Source organism: Crocodylus porosus, unplaced genomic scaffold, assembly GCF_001723895.1.
Source record: "Crocodylus porosus isolate Cpor-Errol unplaced genomic scaffold, CroPor_comp1, whole genome shotgun sequence".
In the NCBI taxonomy this organism is placed as follows: Eukaryota; Metazoa; Chordata; order Crocodylia; family Crocodylidae; genus Crocodylus; species Crocodylus porosus.
The window spans coordinates 6,775,264-6,794,600 of NW_017728927.1; the positions used below are offsets into that span (position 1 = coordinate 6,775,264).

At 46.6% G+C, this 19,337-nt stretch overlaps 1 long non-coding RNA gene across 1 annotated transcript in view; it reads right to left on the reverse strand.

The window, feature by feature from the left end:
* The window catches only part of LOC109314622, a 22,140-nt gene extending 2,941 nt beyond the window's left edge, over positions 1–19,199 (reverse strand). Inside the window, exons 1-2 of the long non-coding RNA XR_002102325.1 lie at positions 18,530–19,199; positions 15,483–15,561 (exon numbers count right to left, since the gene is read on the reverse strand). This is a non-coding gene — a long non-coding RNA (uncharacterized LOC109314622). The remainder of the gene's footprint in view (positions 1–15,482; positions 15,562–18,529) is intronic.
* Between the last annotated feature and the right edge of the window lie 138 nt (positions 19,200–19,337).

A 19,337-nucleotide genomic window follows, 5' to 3' on the forward strand; every position in this document is an offset into this window, starting at 1 on the left:
GGCCCGGGAGGAGGGCCGATGCCGAGAGCGGGAGGCAGGGGGGCCCAGCAACCGCAGGCCGGTCGGTCTCACCCCACCCTTGCAAAGGGCCTTGAAAGGGTGCTGAAGGCTCATATTCGTGCGAGTCCCGCGGGAAAAATAACGCACGGGCAGCCAGCACGGGTTGTGGCAGGTGGGTCGTGCCTGGCCCCGCTTTATGGCGGGGTCGCAACAGCTCAGGCGCAGGAGGAGAGGTGGAGGATGTCCCTTTCTTGGGCGTTAGCAAGGCCTTCGGTACGGTATCTCATCCTCGTCTCATAAATAAATGACGAGCCCGTGACACGTGTTTACACGCAAATTGGCTTAGCGGTGGTAGTAGGCGGGCTGGCATCGATGTGGGCAGTGGGGTCCCGCAGGGCTCGGTCCTTGGACTTGTGCTCTTCAATATCTTCATCAGTGACTTGGATGCAGGGGTGAAGCGCACCTGTCCAAGTTTGCAGATGATACGAAACTGCGGGGTGAAGCGTACGCCCGGGAGGGTGGGGAACGATTGCAGGCAGACCTGGACAGGTTCGAAAAGCGGGCAGCACACGGTAGGATGCGGTACACCCAGCACAAGTGCACAGTGCTGCACCTAGGGCGCACAAATATCCAGCGCATCTGCTGGCTGGGAAGGGACCCTCTCAGCAGCGCGGCGTGGAAAGGGGTCTCGGAGTCGTAGCGGATCCAAGATGAACACAAGGCGTCGGTGTGACGAAATCACCAGCAAAGCTACCCGCACTTTATCATGCATCAGCAGATGCATGACAAATAGCTCCAAAGAGGCGATGCTCCCCCTCTGTGCGGCACCGGTCAGGCCGCAGCTGGAGGACTGCGTCCAGGTCTGGGCGCCGCGCTTCAGGAGGGATGTGGCCAGCATGGAGAGGGTCCAGAGGAGGCCACCCGCATGGTCGGGGCTCACTGGACAGGCCCTACGCGGAGAGACCGAGGGACCTGGAGCTTTCCAGCCTCCGCAAGAGAAGGCTGAGGGGGGATCTTGTGGCCGCCTGCAAATTCATCAGGGGGCGCAGCAAGGGATCGGAGATGCTCTGTTCACCAGGGCACCTCTTGGGGTAACAAGGAACAATGGTCACAAACTGACACGGAGCAGATTTCGGCTGGATATCAGGAAAAACTTCTTCACAGTAAGGGTGGCCAAAATTTGGAATGAGCTTGCAAGGGAGGTGGTGCCCTCCCCTATCTGGGGGTCTTCAAGGGAAGGCTGGATCGGCATCTGGCTGGGCTCATCTCACCCCGGTGCTCTTTCCTGCCCAGGGCAGGGGGTTGGACTCAATGATCTGTTGAGGTCCCTTCCGACCCTAGCATCTACGAATCTAGATGTGACCTTCTGAGGTCCCTTCAAGCTGAATTTTCTACGGATTTCCCTCTCTCTCAGGCTTATCTCAAGCAACCTGACAGCAAATGCCCAGCCGAAGCATAGCCGAGGCTTTGGAAGTGGCCCAGGTGGTTGCTGCCTGGGGGATGGCTCGCATTGCTGCGGTGCCACCCAGCACCCAGGGAATTCATCAGGCTTGTTGCAAAGCACATGGAAGAGGTAAAGTACTGTAGGAAAGCACTGTCCAGGATTAAACGTTATCTGCCACCAATCACTTCCATGCACAGCATAAGACAGGCAAGGAGTGCTGCCTTTCTGCTGCTGCCCAATCACTTTATAACTTCAGGGGGGTTAATTGTGGACTCTCCATCCTCGGAGGTTTTGAAGATTGGGGTAGACAAAGCCCTGGCTGGGATGATGCAGTTGGGGCTGGTCCTGCTTGGAGCCCGGCGTTGGTCTAGATGTGACCTCCTGAGCTCCCTGCCAGCCTGAATTTTCTCTGATTCTGTTCCTTCAATAGGGGGAAAAAACATGACTGAGGCGATTAAGACCTGGTTAATGTGAGAAGCCTATCAACGTCCTCAGCCCAGCCAAGCAGGTGGAGCTGACTTTTGCCTCCTCTCCCCTCTCCTGCCAAGTCTTAAACAGCTGGGAGCACAGCTACACCGAGCCCCATCACAGGGGGACATTACTGGCCTGGACTTTATTCTCTTTGCATGTAACACCTGTAATGAAGTTGTGATCCCCTGAACCACCCATTTTTCTGCCTGAGGTCAGTCCTTATCAGGCGTAGAGGATGCAACCGGTTGAGTTAGGAAACTGCTATCGATCAAGGACATTTCCGTAGCCACTCAAGACTGAAGTGCCCCCTGGCCACACAGCCTTTTCCTACACATTATTGATAGGAGTGAGCTGCCCTGGTCTCCTGCCTGATTTACCCAGTACCCCAGTTGGGCATTATCCATGAGAACATGCATCCCTTTGCCTCCGTTTTCAATGATTCAGAAAAGTGTGATGCCATTACTGACAGCAAGAGCTGCTCTGCCCTGTCCCCCCTTCTCCCTTTCCTAATAACCATGAATTGTACACTCCAGTCATATGACTCTTCCCACCAGGTTCCAGTAACACCAATAAGATCAGATTTATACTGACAGTTGTGTGCTTATTCCAATTCCTCTTGGTTATCACCACAAATCTTAGCATTAGGCAATTACAGAATTTATTTGCCTTAAGTCCCCGAGTGCCTTGATTAATTTTGATTTCAGCATCTTGCTTTGGTGGGGAAACAACAACTGCGCTCTTCTCTTTTCCCTTTTGGCTTTCCCCTTTTGTTATTAGTTTAACACTTTCCTGACCGATCTAGCCAGCCTGTCTCCTAGCTTGTTTCCTGTCTACTGAAGTGCAGGCTGTCCAAACTCTATAAACCCTGCTCCCCTTGGAACAGGAGTGGGCAAAATATGGGCTGCAAGCCGGATCTGACCGCTCTGCTCGGGCACCCTGGCCCATCCGTCCTGCACCTACTGCTGGGGGCGCTGAGACAGAGGCGGCAGACGGGTGGACATGCTTAGCTGAGCAGATGGGATGGGGACACGGGTGGGTGACGAGTGGCATCTGGGAGTGGGACAGGTGGGGAGGCCTAGGACAGTGGCTGGGATTGAGGGATGGTGACAGAGCAGGGCCCTATTGGGAGCCAGTCTGCCCCGGCTCCAGCCCCATCTGCCTGTCCTACTCCTGGATGCTGCTCCCTGCCCAACTGCAGCCCCATCCCATCCACCCAGCCGAGCACACCCTGGCTGTGGGGGTCCCAGGCTGGTCTCCATGGAGATCCCACCCCCCCACACTCCATCTGGCACCCGTGGACCGGTCCAGTAATCTACCACTTCGGTAGATGCAGGCTGGGGTGGGGAGGGGAGTACTGATCCAGTGCGGTAAATGGTGGGGGGTGACCCAGCCTGCAACTGCTCACCCAAACTCCCTAAGTGGCCCTCCAGCCCAAATAATTGCCCAGCCCTTCCCTGGAAGCTGGACCAGTGTTTCAAACCCTCAAGATCTTCTGCCACACACCACTTGCCTAGCTAGTGGTTCATTTCTGGAATCTGCTTCCTGTCTTCCTTTGCTCAGGACAAGAAGGAGCCCTGACAGGATTACTTACAGGCCTGCTTTCAAGACCTCTGAAATAATCTATCACCTATGAGATATTGAGTGAAGTTGTGTCATTCTTGATGATATGAACTGCACTGGATCCTGGCCTGCTGACTTCAGGGAGCACTGCCCAGACTTGTGCTCACATCTTATTTCTTGGCCCCAAGCCGACAGAACTTCATCCTGTTATCCTCCTGTTCCTTGCAGAACATATGTTTCATTCTTCTGAGTATCCCCAACAAGGACTGTATGGCTTCTTTGGATGGATGAATGGATGGATAGCTCTGTATGGGTATATTTGATTGTTTTACCAGTTGGGCTCAGAAGCAATCCCCAGGTATCTCCCATACAGCTTTCCATTCTGTTCCATGAACTGGATCTTCTGGGTTATTTCCCTCACTCTGTGCTGAGAATCTGGTAGTGGGCTGTGTATTTATCTCCTTAGGGTTCATCTGGTTCTCGTCTCTGCAGCTCATAGCCAAAAGCTGGCTTCAGTATCTTGATAGCCAATTCCTTTCTTCCTTGAATCTGGGGCAGCAAAGCTTCTTGAATTAGGTTAGTCCGTGTGATGCTCCATAATGCCAGTACTGGCCCTTTCAGACGGTCCATCTTTCCTTCCAGCAGAGCCACCGACTTGCACACCATATCCAGGAAGTACACCTGGCTTCAGGCAGGAAAGAAACTGTGGCACATTCATGGCAGGTCACAACCCACGGTTTCATCGATGGCGTCAAGCCTTTATACACCACCCTCTTGACACCTGCCTGTTAGCTGCTCTGTTTCTCTAGCTCTGGAGTTTGCCTGACCACTGACCTATGGGCTAAGTCTTGTTGCTCAACTTCGCCTCCTCACTAATCAGACAGAGGTTAGCTAGTCAGTGACTTCAAACACTGGGGATGATCAAAGGCATAGGGGTCAACGTCATACGGGCCTCACCAAGCTACAAAGAGACCTGCCTCACCTGACCTGATGTAGGGCCCAAAGCCCAGCCCCAGGACCAGGCACAAGAAACAACGAACCAGCCAAAACACGCACTTTGAACCACCCTGGTGAATATGGGACTGCTCCTTTTGACCAGCACCATGGCTGTAGGGTTCACCCTGTTTATTCAAAAGGGAAGGAGAAGCAGCCTTCCTAGATATTTTTGCAACGGGGCAGAAAACAGATTTCACTTTGAGGACAACTCTTCTTGCTGAAGATTGATACCTTGGCAACACGAGGAGGAACAATCTCTTCCTGTGCAAGGAAGAGCATTGCAGAGACAGCCGCACTGGGGTCTGGAAAAGAGGGTGAGGGATATGAGAAACAAGAGAAAGCCAGAGAGAGATACGGTGAGCTGTAAAGGCTCAGCGCATTAAGGGGTTGGCTTTCCCTGGCTGTTCCTAAACCCTCCCATGTGCTGAAAAGGTTATGAGTCAGTGAAAATATGTTCCTTGTGTGTGAGAAGGGGATTCTGACCTTTTCCTGAACAGCCTTCATGAAAATTACATGTGTACATAAGATGAATCATTTTTAATGAATAAGACTCAGAAAGCCAAATTCATCCTGGGTGGAACTTCACCGAAGTCCATGGTGTTGCCCTAACGAGTTGTCCTGGGCCTTAAACTTTATTCATCGTGCTATTTCTGTTATGTTATTAGCACTCTGGAAGTTATGAATGGCCCTACCACTTCAGGTTTTTAATGGAGCCATTAATGGATGACATCAATACTGTATACAGATAATCGCACCTCATCCATTACTGATCAGCGAACACAGGCTCACAATGGGACATGCATTATCAATTTTATTTCACTCAACAGAAAAGTCATTATGTCTCCTTCCCTCTTTATAGTTGCATGGATCTGAGAAGACCTGCGCTCAGGAAAGCATTTACATTTGGCAAAGATAGATGCTCATTTCTAATTTTGCCTTAGCTCCCCGTCTTGAAAGGGATGTTAGTAGTTTTCAGTGTGCCGCAATAACAATTTCCTCACCCAATAAACTGATGTTCTGCATATTCCTAGTGGGTGTGAAGAAGGTCTGCTGAAGATGCAGGGTATAACAGACCTATGTCTGACAGATCCCTGAGTGGGTTATCTTTCCTTACACTTTGACAGAACCTTGATAGCTTGTCAAGGCTACAAAATTTAAAGTGAATGTCCCTTCCCTGTGTTCAAAAATATTAAGAAAATATGTACAGGGGGGCTTATAGTTCATAATTCAGAATAATCATAATTCTTATGCCCTACTCGTTCAATAAGTGAGCAGCTGAGCACATCGTATGCCTGCTGGATGAAACAAAGAACAGATGACCTAAGTTACTGTGGTTTAGTTTCATGTACTGTGGGGCAGAAGCAGATAGCTGAAACAGTAACAATAGATCCGCTGACATGGGCTCCTGAGTACTAAATTCCCCTGCTTTAGGTTGGTATAACTGTTCATTTGGGCACACCCTTCATGCTCTCTATTTATACTTTACAAATCAGTCCATTACATCTGTAAAATACTCTGGGATCTGTCAGGAAGGACAGGGTTTTATAGTTACAGGATTCCAGGTCGCTGGCAGGATATATATACATTCTCCCATGCTACTGCTGCTGTCATCATCATCATCATCATCACTGTTGTTAATGTTATTACTATGACATTGCTGTTGTTGTTAAAATACCTTTAAAACAAAAGCTTGGGCAAACAATTCTTATTCTCTATATCTAGAAAGGCATGAATGTTGCAAGTGTCCGATAACAACAGTCATCACAGATACTTGGAGCAGAGCTGTGACTACAGCTCCCTGCCACGTTCTGAGGTCTTCCTCAGAACGTGTCCATAACTCCTGCAGGATAAACATCAAACTCAGGTCTTTCTTGGCAGGTAAAAAGCACTGCAGTGAACTCCTGGCTGCGCTGCGGTCAAAGGAAGTTTTGCACCAGACTGTGGGGAGGCCCAGATGTCACTTTTTCAGTTCACTTGTAAAAGATACAGGATGAGATTCACAAAAGTACTCAGTGCTAGCCTAACTCTGCTGCACTGCACCCAGCGGGGAAAAAAAACCCTTTGGCTTCAGTAGAACTAAGAGATCTGGGTAAACACAAATGGTGACAATAATGGAGCTGCCAACAATACAGATACGGGGCCAAATTTAGCTTAGTTGATTTAGCGTAAATCTGAATGAACTCTGTTGACTTTAAAAAAAGATTAATTCTGAATTCATGTGGGTAAAGAGGAGCAAAATTTGGCCCTACAACTGTTATACTGAAACGAATGAAGGTATTTTCCTTTTAATTTTGCACAGAATTAAATCCTAACACACAGGCTCAATCATTCTAACTCTATCAGAGAGATCAGGATCAGTGAATATGTTGTCTGAGCTTGTACCTCCCAACACACGGACTGTTGCATTGCGCAGGATTTGTGGTTCTTGAGAATGTTTTAAATGAATTTGATGCCCTGTAAATAGGCACTTGAAAAATAAACAAGTCTGGTTTAATGATAGCTTTGTTCTCATTTTATTATAATGACTCTAGTGCTTATTGGGGTAAGCAGTTCATCCAAGCATGAAAGAAACATAGTCTAAGAAGCCAGCCAGCCAGGTGGGAGGGGGTCTCTGTTCAATGTGGTTGTTAATACTCCTTCCATTTATGGCACTTAATTTTTTTATGCCTGGCAATTAAAAGATTTGGTAATTTCTAGCCATTTGGGCTCCCCACAATGCATCAGGCTGTTGCAGATTGAAATATCTTAGACAAATGATCTCATGAACTCCAAAAAAAGAAACCTCTATGCTGCAAAGAAAGAAACCTCTATACTGAAGGATCTAAAAGTACTTTGGAAGTACTCTGCAAGGCAAGAGGGACTCTCCCTCTGCCCGAAGAAGGTTGTACCTGAAAGCTTGCAAAGAACAATTTTCCTAACTGTTTAGTTGGTTTAATAAAAGATATCACATTTACCCAAATAATCTTGTCTTACAAGTCTCACAGCACCCTTGTTAGCTACTGTTACCCTTATTTTCCTGGTGGAAAAATAGACAAAGAGGGGTTATATGACTTGCCCAAGGTCATATGAGCTAGTGGCAGAACTATACCACACTTGCCTTCTGATACCTTCCAAGCAGAACTCATCTACTACGTAAATGTACAGAGGGGCAAAATGGAAAAAAAACCAACAGAAAAAGCAGTCAGTGATGACTATTTGCAATGGAAAAAATAACTGATAAAGAGTGGGTGCAATTGCCTGTTATTATGATTTGGAGATGCTGGATGCATCAAACACCCTCCACACTGTTGGCACTGTCCAAACAGAGAACTGAACAGTGCCTACCTCATGTAGTTTATTTTCCAAAATAACTTGCTGCTTGCTGTCACCCTCCCCACCAACTGGCAGCGCACGAGTCTTGCAGCTGCACAGCTGGGGGGAGAGTGTTCCCCTCAGAACGCACAGGATCAGAGGTGTGAAGCCTGATTTGTAGGTAAGGGGTAAAACATTTGGGAAGCCCCAGATGACAAATGGCATAGGCAGCCTCGGTGTGGCAGGTGGCAGACTGGGCAGGGAGCAGGCAGGAGAGCAACAGATTGGTCAGGGAGCAGAAAGCAGAGCAGCAGATCAAGGGGAAGAGGTGGGTCTAATTTGTGGTACACCTGCCAAAAAGTGTGGCTGTCACTGTCTTGTAATTAGGCTGGGGTTGGTAACTATCCTGGACTGGGTCCAAGCTAGGCAATATTAAGCCCCCTTATTTTCTACCTCCCTCCTGTCAGTTGTACTTGGCTATCATGTTCTTCGCTTCCTCTCCTGGATTTAAACAGCTGCTGCTTTGTTTCGCCCCAGAATGGACTGCAATTTTTAGTGGTCAGAAAAAATAACTTCTGCATAAGCAGTCCACGAGGCAGTTTGGCAGTCATTATCGACGCAACTCCAATATGTTCCTGCATGCATCTCCCTTATGACTTTTCTTCATGAATCAGAATGAGTGTGTTTTGTTAACGAGCACATATGAACCACTTAGTGAGTGGGACCTAACCAGGCTAACCAGTGTCTTCAGCACCCGGGTGTGTTTACTCACAGCTAGCATTTGCCCTAGAGTAATGCATTCAGGTTACCAAGCTGTTCCTTTCACCAGTGATTCAGAAGATGCCGATTAAATGCTATTTCCTTGTTCTTCTGACACCAAGGTGCTGTAGCTGATATAAACGCATTATGATTTCAAATGCTGAGGCAAGGAGTATCTTGACTTCATGGTGAAGCTTCTTTGTATTTTGGTGGCTGTAACAATAGGAGGCATTTCCTGATATTTTACATCTTCCCTTTGAAATATATATTGGGTTAATGATTAAACTCTTAACAAATGTTTAATGTATCACCATCTTTAGAAAAGAGCCAGGTGCGGCTCAGAGGGTGGTTTCTTCTGGGGTCTGTGTGCATGGAAGATGAACTCTAAGCTGCAGTCTCCAAAGAATAATAAAACCCTCCCAAACTACTCTGCTAATGGAACAAAGAGCATTGTAAATGTCATACACAGTATACCATGAGCAGCGGAAATCTTTCTATGAAACAGTACATCTATTAGTTCAAAGTTAAAAAAAAACACTCTCTCATAGGACCTTTGCATGGTTTTATATAGCTTGCTATTCAAAACCAAATGAACCTATTTGCTCAGTCAGAAATTCTGGCACTGAGCTCACACCATAGCATCTTGTTTACTAAGAAAATGCCCTCATGGGATATCTTTCCTCCAGGATTTCAAACCACTTTATAGCCATGTGAGTAAGTGTCATAATCTCTATTTTGCAGATGAGAAAAGAAAGTCCAAGAGAAGGAACAAAGTAAATCAGTAACTGAAGCTGGAAATTAAGCATGGGTCTACACTCAGTCTTACACACAAAACCACCAGATCACACTAAAGGGTTACCCCCTGGCTTAACTTCAGTGGGGCAGTCCTACATCTTACAGGCTAACAAACAGAATGATCACAGAATCATAGAAAATTCAGGCTGGGAGGGAGATCAGGAGGTCACATCTAGTCCAACCCCCTGCTCCAAGCAGGACCAGCCCCAACTAGATTATTCCAGCCAAGGCTTTTTCTGCCAGGGTCTTAAAAACCTCCAAGGATGGGAGTCCACCACCCCTCTGGGTAGCTTTTTCCAGTGTTGTACTACCCTACTAGTGAGAAAGTTTTTCCTAAGATCTAATCTAAACTTCCTTTGCTGCAGCCTGAGCCCATTGCTCCTTGTCCTGTCATCTGCCCCCACTGAGAACGGTCCAGCTCCGTCCTCTTTACAGCCCCCCTGCAGGGAGGTGAAGGCTGCTATTCAATCCCTCTCGGTCTTCTCTTCTGCAGACTAAATCAGCCCAGGTCCCTCAGCCTCTCCTTAAGTCGTGTGCTCCAGCCCCCTCACCATTTTTGTTGCCCTCCACTGGACTCTCTCCAATGTGACTACATCCTGTAGTGGGGGGACCCAAAACTGGACACAGGACTCCAGATGTGACCTCATCAGTGCCCAATAGAGAGGAAGAATAACTTCCCTTGATCTGCTGGCAACGCTCCTACTAATGCAGCACAGGATGCTGCTAGCTGCTTTGCAACAAGGGCACACTGCTGGCTCATATTCAGCTTATTGTCCATTGTAACCCCTAGGTCCTTTTTTGCAGAGCTGCTGCTTAGCCAGTCAGTCCCCAGCCTGGACCAGTGCCAGGGATTGTTCTGTCCTAAGTACCAGACTTTGCACATGAGATTTCTTTTGGTTTAATCCTCCAATTTGTCTAGGTCTCCCTGAATCCTATCCCCACCCTCCAGCATACCTGCTACTCCCCACAGCTTGGTGTCATCCGCAAACTTGCTAAGGATGCACTGCATCCCATCCTTCAGGTTGTTGATGAAGATATTGAACACAACCAGACCCAGGACTGAGCCCTGGGACACTCCACTTGATACTGGTTGCCAACTAAATGTCAAGCCATTGATTCCTACTCTCTGAGCACCAATGATCCAGGCAGTTTTCTATCCACCTTACAGTCCATTCATCCAACCCATAATTCCTTAGCTTGCCTATGAGTATGTTGTGGGAGACCGCATCAAAAGCTTTGCTAAAGTTAAGATGCGTCACATCCACTGTTCTTCCCACATCCACTGAGCCAGTCATCTCATCATAGAAGGCAATCAGGTTGGTTAGGTGTAACGTGCCCTCTGTCGATCCTGCAACCCTTGGTCACACGAGTAATGCCAACTCAGCTTACCTGAATGCAATGGGGGAGCATAGGACTTATCACAGTGGATTAGAGCGGTGATCCATGTATGCCAGTATCCTGTTTACAACAGATGCAGCTAGTACAGGATTAATATTGCCCTTAAATCTCTCTCAGGAGTTAAGCCCGTGTTATCATAGCAGAGTTTTGACATGAGCAGCTAACCCCAAGGAATCATGATGAAAATGTTATGAGGCCATGATGCAGTTACATAAGAAAAAGGTGAGAGGACAAAGACTCCAAGTGCAGGTAAAAGAGCAGCACAAGAGGATGACGTCAGACGGAGGCTGCGAATGCAAGCAACGTTTTCAGCCCCCTCCATTCCATGATTCAGCCTTTCTCCTGGAAATAATTTACAATAATGAAAGTGAGCTAACCTGCAGGTGCACGGAGTGCAGGTATATTTGGTTCTCACCGGGGGCATGTTTACTGCAAAGAAGGAGAGTTGTGAGATGAATCCTGGGCTTTGACAGTGCTGAGAGCCTCGTATGGAGCTGGCTGCCAGTCCAGGACCTTGATCTATACAGTGCTTAAAGATTGCTACATGGAAGGCACACGTTGCCCCGTGCCTGAACCACCATTAACACTGGAACTGAAAGTATGGCAGTGGTATTACACAGGCAATAACCAGGGCTTTGCCCTTTGATTCATGTGGTCCTTGTGGTATTTAACATCCCATGCATACATTTAGGGAAGAAGGATGCCCAAAAGTCTGATGGACAAAATCAAATTCATTCATAAGCAGTTGTCTGGTGCACAGACCACCAGTGCAGACTCAGGATAGCTGAGTGCTATTCTCAGTGATTTGCTATTTGAGCTTAAACGAGGCACTTCATTGCCTGAGCCCGCAGTATTCTGGAGTATCAAAAATGCTTATCTTCACTTACAAATTTACAGTGGAAAATGGTTTATGGTAAGATGCTGGGCCTGGTGGTAACAGACTACTGAAGGCTGGGCTATAGATTTCATCCTCACAGGTACTATTACAGCTGCCACTCTGCTTAATAAATGTCAGCCGTGGCTGCCTGAGACCTGGGTAATATGTTAGACCACTTGTTTTCTTCAGAGCCTGCAGACGCTTAGGCACAGGGCAGTGCAGAAAGTCTTGATGGCAAGCAGTCTTGCTTTGCCTGGCTGAAGTTAATGCTGTGATGTGAAAGCAGAGGTTTCTTCAAGGCCTAGATTCTGTTCTGGGAAGTTGCATATCGTCTCATCACCTTGAAAGCTTAATTCCCTCTCTTTCCCCCACTGTTTCTCTGTGCTCCCTTCTATGTTCATCTTTTTTTCTATTAACTGCACTTACCTTGCTCTCTCATTCTCAACAAGCTGTAGCTAAAGATAATGCCATCACCAGATTTATGTTTATGAATGCCATAAAACTCTTCCTCACAGCATGTATTACTCTGCTGACTTGGCTTACGCTCCCAACACCCACGCCAAGAACTCAGTGCCGTTCTGTTTTGTTCAGAAAAGTTACTGTCATTGACTTAAATTGAAAAAAAGAGTGGCCTGAGGGGAAGTTCCTACCTTAAACTTGAAATCAAACTGAATTCTACCAACAGATAACAACTCTTAGGACTTAAATGCTCATCTGGCCCCTTCTAACTGACCTGTTTCTCAGAAAAAAGGATCAGCTGAGAAAAAGTGGTGACTTGTCGAGATGATTAATAAGCATTTGTAGATTGGGATATTTTTGAAATTCAGGAGGGTAAGCTAGTGAATGCGTGCATCTGAGCCAAAACTCATCCAAGTCAATAAAAAAGCACCTATCATCTTTGCTGACCTTTCAGCTACATATTGGTTAGGCCTGTGTAAGTCGGCAGCTATTTGATCTGGCTTTGGATCTGGCCACTTCGGATGGCCGCAGTCCGATCCGGAGCTCTGGGCTGGGTTCCCGCTTTGAACTGGCTGAGGCAGCTCCAAAGCTTCGGAGCCGCCTCGGAGATCCGGTCATAGGGTATAATGGGGAATCAATGAAATATCTATAACGTTATTGTTTTTTTGTCTGATCTGGATGAAATTTGCAGGAGTGGTAGCCTCTGCTGAGAGCATGAAGCCTGCCAAGTTTCAAGAAAATTGGTGCAGGGGTTTGGGGGAAACTACACCCCAAATTCTCAAAAGCAAAACTCATGAACTCATGTCACGTCTGTGTGTTAAGCCACAGTGGGGTGAAAACTGCAGCGGTGGTGGCCCTGATGAGGCCACGAAGCCTGCCAAGTTTCAAGAAGATTGGTACAGGGGTTTGGGGGGAACTGCACCTCAAGCTGCTGACAGGCAAAACTCGTAACATAGATGACCGCGTGTGTGTTAAGGAGCAGCGAGCTGAAAACTGCAGCGGTGGTGGCCCTGATGAGGCCGCGAAGCCTGCCAAGTTTCAAGGAGATAAGTGCAGGGTTTTGGGGAAAACTGCACCTCTGACTGCTGACAGGCAAAACTCATGACATGGGTGCTTGTGCAACTGTGTCTGTCTTGGGGCATGGGAGGTGGGGATTGTTTACTGGATTTACTGATGGTGACGTGAGCAGTTAAGTTAATTGTTTGTATCTTACTGTTCAGAGCCAATATGTCCACTGACCTGAAACCTACTTTAACTCTTGCAAGAAGTACCATGAGATCTGCAAAGATTACCGGTGTTCAGGACTTTGACTTTAAAACTCACCTGAAATTGTGATCCCTTTGGCGGATCCTCTCACCACATTAAGGAATTGTTCAGTATTCAGCCTGAGAGCAACACCTACTGTATTGGTAACAACTTCCACTTTAGTATTTTGGGTTTTCCTTCTAGAGTTCAATTGTCTGGTGGGCTTGCTCACCAGCCTGGAAGGAACTGGCATCATATACAGAGTCTTAATCAGCTTTCGCTTCAGGGCTGGGTTTAACTCAAGCACAAAATCTTGCAAAGTAACACAACCCAGAGCTATTTCCCTGACCACACAGGTTGTGGGGACCCAAAGGAATTTCTCTCAGCTTCCCTACTCCAGGGTCTACCACAGAACCAAACAGCCTCCTGCTACTCTCCATCTGAGCTTCCCATAAAGTATCAGGTTTTTTTACATCAGCTGGGCTGACAAGCCTTTGGCTTGATGCAGACCACCCTCTTACAGACTCCTATCCAAATCCTACCCAGGCCATAATTGTGAGATGTGGTTAAATCTGAGCCAAAGCAAGCAGAGGTACAGACTCTGCCCCTAAAACATGAATGGCCAGACTGTGGCCAATGGGATGATTTACGTGAGCCTACTGGTGAGAAAAAAAGAGCTACACAATCAGACCCTGAACCAATTACTTGGCAGTTAAATTAGTTGAGTTGATTTCTTATAACTCTGTAAGATAAGGGTGGCAATGGAAATACTCAGAAAAAATTGCTGCACAACTTCTTGCACCACTTGATACCTGGTTGAATGCAACCATTTCTTGATGTTATTCATTAAATATATCTACTGTACTTGTACCACATCTACTTCAAGCTGTGGATGTGAAATGAATCCAAGACATAACCTTTAAATCTAGATGTTGACAGTATTTTGGTGCTGAACCATAAATATTTGATCTGTTGCTCTTCTCAACACAATGGATATCATTATGTTCCTCTGCATAGTTATTATTTCAAAATACGTTGCTGATGACAAGATCTGAAGAGGGTCCTTTTCTTCTGGCATTATGTGGTGCTTCAAGTAATGAACATGGAAATTAACCAATGGTAACATCAGTATTAGAACTAAATATCAGCCAAGATGTTTGCATTATGCACTGAAGCTAGTTAAATATGTATGACTATATTTCACCCGATTGTTGGGTTACACCTTGCGCTAACATCCAGATTCCATTTATAATTAGCAGGGGAACGAGACCAACTTCCTGAGGTTATCAGGGAAGAATGAGTCAATCCACTAAAAGGACATTATAAAAAATACTTTGGTTGTATACTGTGAAAGGAATTAATCTAAATCCATGACTCATGTATTGTATCAGTATTTTTTTTCCACAATTATTCAGTTTGGAGAAGGCTTCAGAGAGAACTTTAAATATCGGCTACTGGTACTTTCATTTTCCTGCTTGTTTCAGTATAGATTTGAATAGAACTCCAACAGCACTCTGGTGCTTGTTGCTTGTAACTGGATACTCTGGAAACAAGCCAGAGATTTTCTTTTACCCCTCTTACATGTGCACAGAACATGCACACATGGCATACAGCTCCAGGAGTCAAGCTTACAATACATAAGTCTGCAGCTCCAGCTTGTAGGGCGCTGGGCTCAGGACAGCCGTCTCATCATGTGCCAAGGAGATAAGAGTATAAGTAAGAGCAATTCAAGGGGCCCAACATTTCTGTCGCTGAAGGCTGCGTTGGCAGTTTGCCAAGAGCCTGGGGATAGTTATTTGTTATATAAATGTAGATCTAATTGAAAATGAAAAAAAAATGAAGCTGACAGCTAACCCTGCTCTGTCTTGTTCTCTCTGTTGTATTTATGCAAGGGTGAGAATGAATGGCCTGAATTCACACTAGTGCTACCCCCATTCATTTTAACCGAATGACTCCACATTTACACCATGGCATGCAAAAGGAGGATCGTGCCCCACTGTGTTCTTTGAGTTCACCAGCAGTAAAGCTCAGACATCTGACTATTCTCACACAAGAGAAAATGACTCATACATGGCACGAAGGTAACTGAGCCACTGCAGTGGATCAAGTTTGCCTTCCACCTTCTGGCTACGAGGAGGAGGGGAGGGTGCATCTGACCCTCGGAGCCGCACTTTAAGAATCACCAACCTTATATATTCTTCCTTCAGGATCACCGTCTTTGGCTCCAATTTAAAATCCGGAGCTAGGTAAGCGTGGGAAATCAGACCTGGTGAGAAAAAAAAAAAACCAAGAAAACATTCTCTACTTTCAGTGGAATATAATTAAATTGAACCCCACGGTGAAAAGACATAAAGCCCTTAAAAGGCTTCCCTTTAGACCCTGATCATATTAAATATTAGTACGGAAGCAGAAAACGTCACAGCTGATCAGCTGGAGGGAATGTTGACTGCACCGTGCCCTCGTTTTGTATCAAAACACCCTGGGACACAGTAAAATGTTTCCCCTTGGCAGATCCAGCCACTTCACCGAACGCCTGAGGAAGACTAGTCACAGGAATACAATACATTTGTATGAGTAACGTGCACAGTATTAGGCTCCCAGCCCTCCAAGGCTGCGATTCAAACCATTCTAGACATCTGCGCCATGGACCAGTTCCTACTGACATAACAAAAACCCTTTGAGATAAGATCTGAAGAGTACAACCCACAGTTCTGCCCAACTGCTTTGTCCCAATTATCACTGTGATGAGTAACATCATTTTTAAGCCTAATTATGAAGGTATATTTATTATCGTACACTTGGCCATATCACTGGGGTACTTGCGTAATTTCACAGACGAGTGACACTTAAGACAGCCCATTACTGTCAGAAGCCTCCATCTCATTTCACGCTAATTGCTCTCCAAAATTGGTGTGATGCAGTTTTGACACGAAAACATTTTCAACAGTATCATTAATTTAGGGGGGAAATTTCCTGGAGTAATTACAGCCAACATCCTCAGTCATTCCTGATTATCTCCCCCAGCCCCCCACCCCTAGCACACTTTACTGCTGATTACCAAAAAGACATATATTATCTACTCTCTAACTCTGAAGTACCCTAAATGGGTCTCTTTAAGCATCTTCAAAGAGAGGGTAAATATTACCTTATGTATCTAACAACCTGAATTGCTAAAATACTTAGTTTTTCTGTTGGCCAAAATACTTACCAAATGTCTATCTTTTTTTTTTGTATGGACGTTATTAAATGCTCCCCATTTATGGACTGGATAATGTCAAGATATAGCTTAACACATTAGCTAGTTCTATACTGAGCACAATCAGAACTGCTCAATCACATGTTACACATTATACACTGCTAGTAAATGTTTTCGATCCGAGCCTTCAAGAGGCCGAGAAGCGATTACTACAATTTTCCTTTAGCCCAGTTGGAAAGCACCTGTGCCCATTTGAACGCTATGCCCAGTGCTGGTATGATGTTCCCAATAGCTACAGGGTACAGCTGAGTGACACCTGCATACCTGCCTGGCCTTGAATGTATTGCATTGCTTCATGTTTTAATTTATTTTTGCTCCCTCTGTTTCTCTCTCCTCTAGAAAATATAGATGAGTACATAACCCAATCCCAATTATTTGGAATTACTATCTTTGCTGCAGTGGCCCAAATACTCATGTTGTCAACCACAATAATCACGCTACGACCCAAATAATCATTTGGGATCCTGTCTCATTCCTGAAGGCTTTGTATCTTTATTACATGATGCTGTACCTTTGCACCATCGCACACAGACACAGCATGACGCAAGCATACGACATCTACATGCTTCATTGACTCATCATGTGGCCTGCAAACAGGGTTTAATTGTCTTGTAATAAATAAGTTCCCAAGGTGGGGAGTGAACCCATGAAGAATTGACAAGATGGTTCCAGTTTATGACGGACAGTCAACCTTAAGATAATGAGAGCTAGACATCAGCAATTTCAAGGCAGCTGCGGGAAAAGATTCCTGGTAATACTCTTTAATATGCGAGTTAGGTTGGCTTCATGTCAGATGAGGGCAGGAGAAAAGCATCAAGCTCAGATTTTCATCCCTCTTGAAAGATTCACAGCTGTGATTAATAGCTTCTAAAGAAATGTGTTAAGTCCTCCACAAATGAAAGCACATGTCAATCCATGATAGGTCATTTGAAGGGGGTTTTGTAAGGAAAAAAAAGGCTGAAAATATATCAATTTTCTTCCTTTATACTAAACTCCAGGAAAGCATTACATTTTATATGTTCAGAATAAGAGAGCTGCTTATCCCATGCTACCTCCATTCTTGGTGCCCCTAGAGAAGCTTTTTCTGGTCTGATGTAGGTCACTTTGGGGCATACATGAAAAACAAGGACTTTTTAAACTGCATAAAACAGCCCTCCAAATGAGGAACACAACCATAAATTCCTGTAGTACTAAACGTGCCCACTGATTATCATCTCTGGCTCACATCACAGACCTCCCAGAGCCTTTCCAGAGCGCTTTGCTCTCATCGAACCATCCTGATTTGGTGCATTTCAGTAACAGTGTGCAGCATGCTCCTAAAAACAACCTGAATGGTTTTCCACAACACACCGGCTTTACAACCTGATCTCTCTCTCTCTCTGCTACAAATGTAAACAAAACCCAATATTTTTTCCTGTATTTTTTAAAAGCTTCAAAACACATACAGGAAGTAGGTCAAACACTATCCAGGCTTTATATTTAGTATAAAATGCCAGGATTTTTGGCCCTATTTGTCCCTTGTGAGATAACCTGCTCCATCACCGTGCAAAGGGGTTGTGTTTGCAAACATGCCACGTTCATCACTTGTTGCAGGGCCACGTGGTGACCTGGATCCTGAAACCACCCTCAGGGGTGTGGAAAAACGTGCCGGAGCTGCGACATAAGGTGCTTAAACATCAAGGGCTGCCATCTCTGAATCTGTTCTGGGAGGTTCATCACACAATGTCATGGCATTAATTACGGCGCGTTGACTTGACACCAGAAGGGGAAAACGCACACAGCTATTCCCTTTCATTTTCAACATTTTCAAAACCTGCTGAACTACTGTATCAATCGGATTCGACATTTAATATTTATTTTAATGAACGCCCTATCATATAATCTCCCGGGTGGCTCTCGGTGGTCTCCTGGAGATTTCTCTCTCATTCAGGGCAACCCTAATACCATCACAGAGCAGTAGGCTGAGTGCTGTACTTACCCCCAAATGCCTCGAGATGCAGGATGTTCAGGGATATTCGTGACAGCTGCCTTGAAACAACGCAGGGGTTCCCACGTAGATACCACGGGCTTGGGAATCGCGGGAGATAGAGCAAGGTGGCAGGGCCGCAGGGGGTAGGAAGGGGAGGGTGACCCCTTTGCTGCCTGATTCACCCCCGGGAGAAGGGCCAGTTGTTTTTCCAAGCAGAATACAGCATGGCACCGGATGTCAGCCCTTCCTCAGGGGGGTGGGTCACCATGAGGGCCGGTATTCCAGGGGCCACTGGAGGAGAAACTTTGGCCTCCCCATCATGGCTGGTGTCAGCAATGCAGGGTGTGAGGGACCATGGGAGCACTCAGGGGATGCTCCCCTCACCCCCCACAGGTGCTGCAGGGGCCTGGTCCTCTGACATCTGTTGCTAGGATATGGTTGCCCCAAGAAACCCATTACCACTAGGTGATGGGGAGCCTTTAAGGGCCATGCTTCTGACACCCCACTCCCCCGGCACCCCAGGGACCTTGTGAGCAGGCCCACACACAGGAAGCCATTTTGCCCCTTTGAGGCTTCACATCCCACCCCTGAAGCACAGTATCTCCTCTGGGAGGACTCCAGGTAAGATGGGGTGAGCGAGGCGCGGCTAGAGGGGCCCTACCAGCGGCGGCGCTCTGTATCCCGCCTCTCGCTGGTTCCCGACTGGGCGAAGCGAGGCTGTGCCGCTCTAGGCAGCGTCTCTATGGTGAGAGCGAGGACGGCCTATGGGAGCGCTCCACCCCGCCTCTCTCTGGCGGGAGGCAGGCTGGCGCTCTAG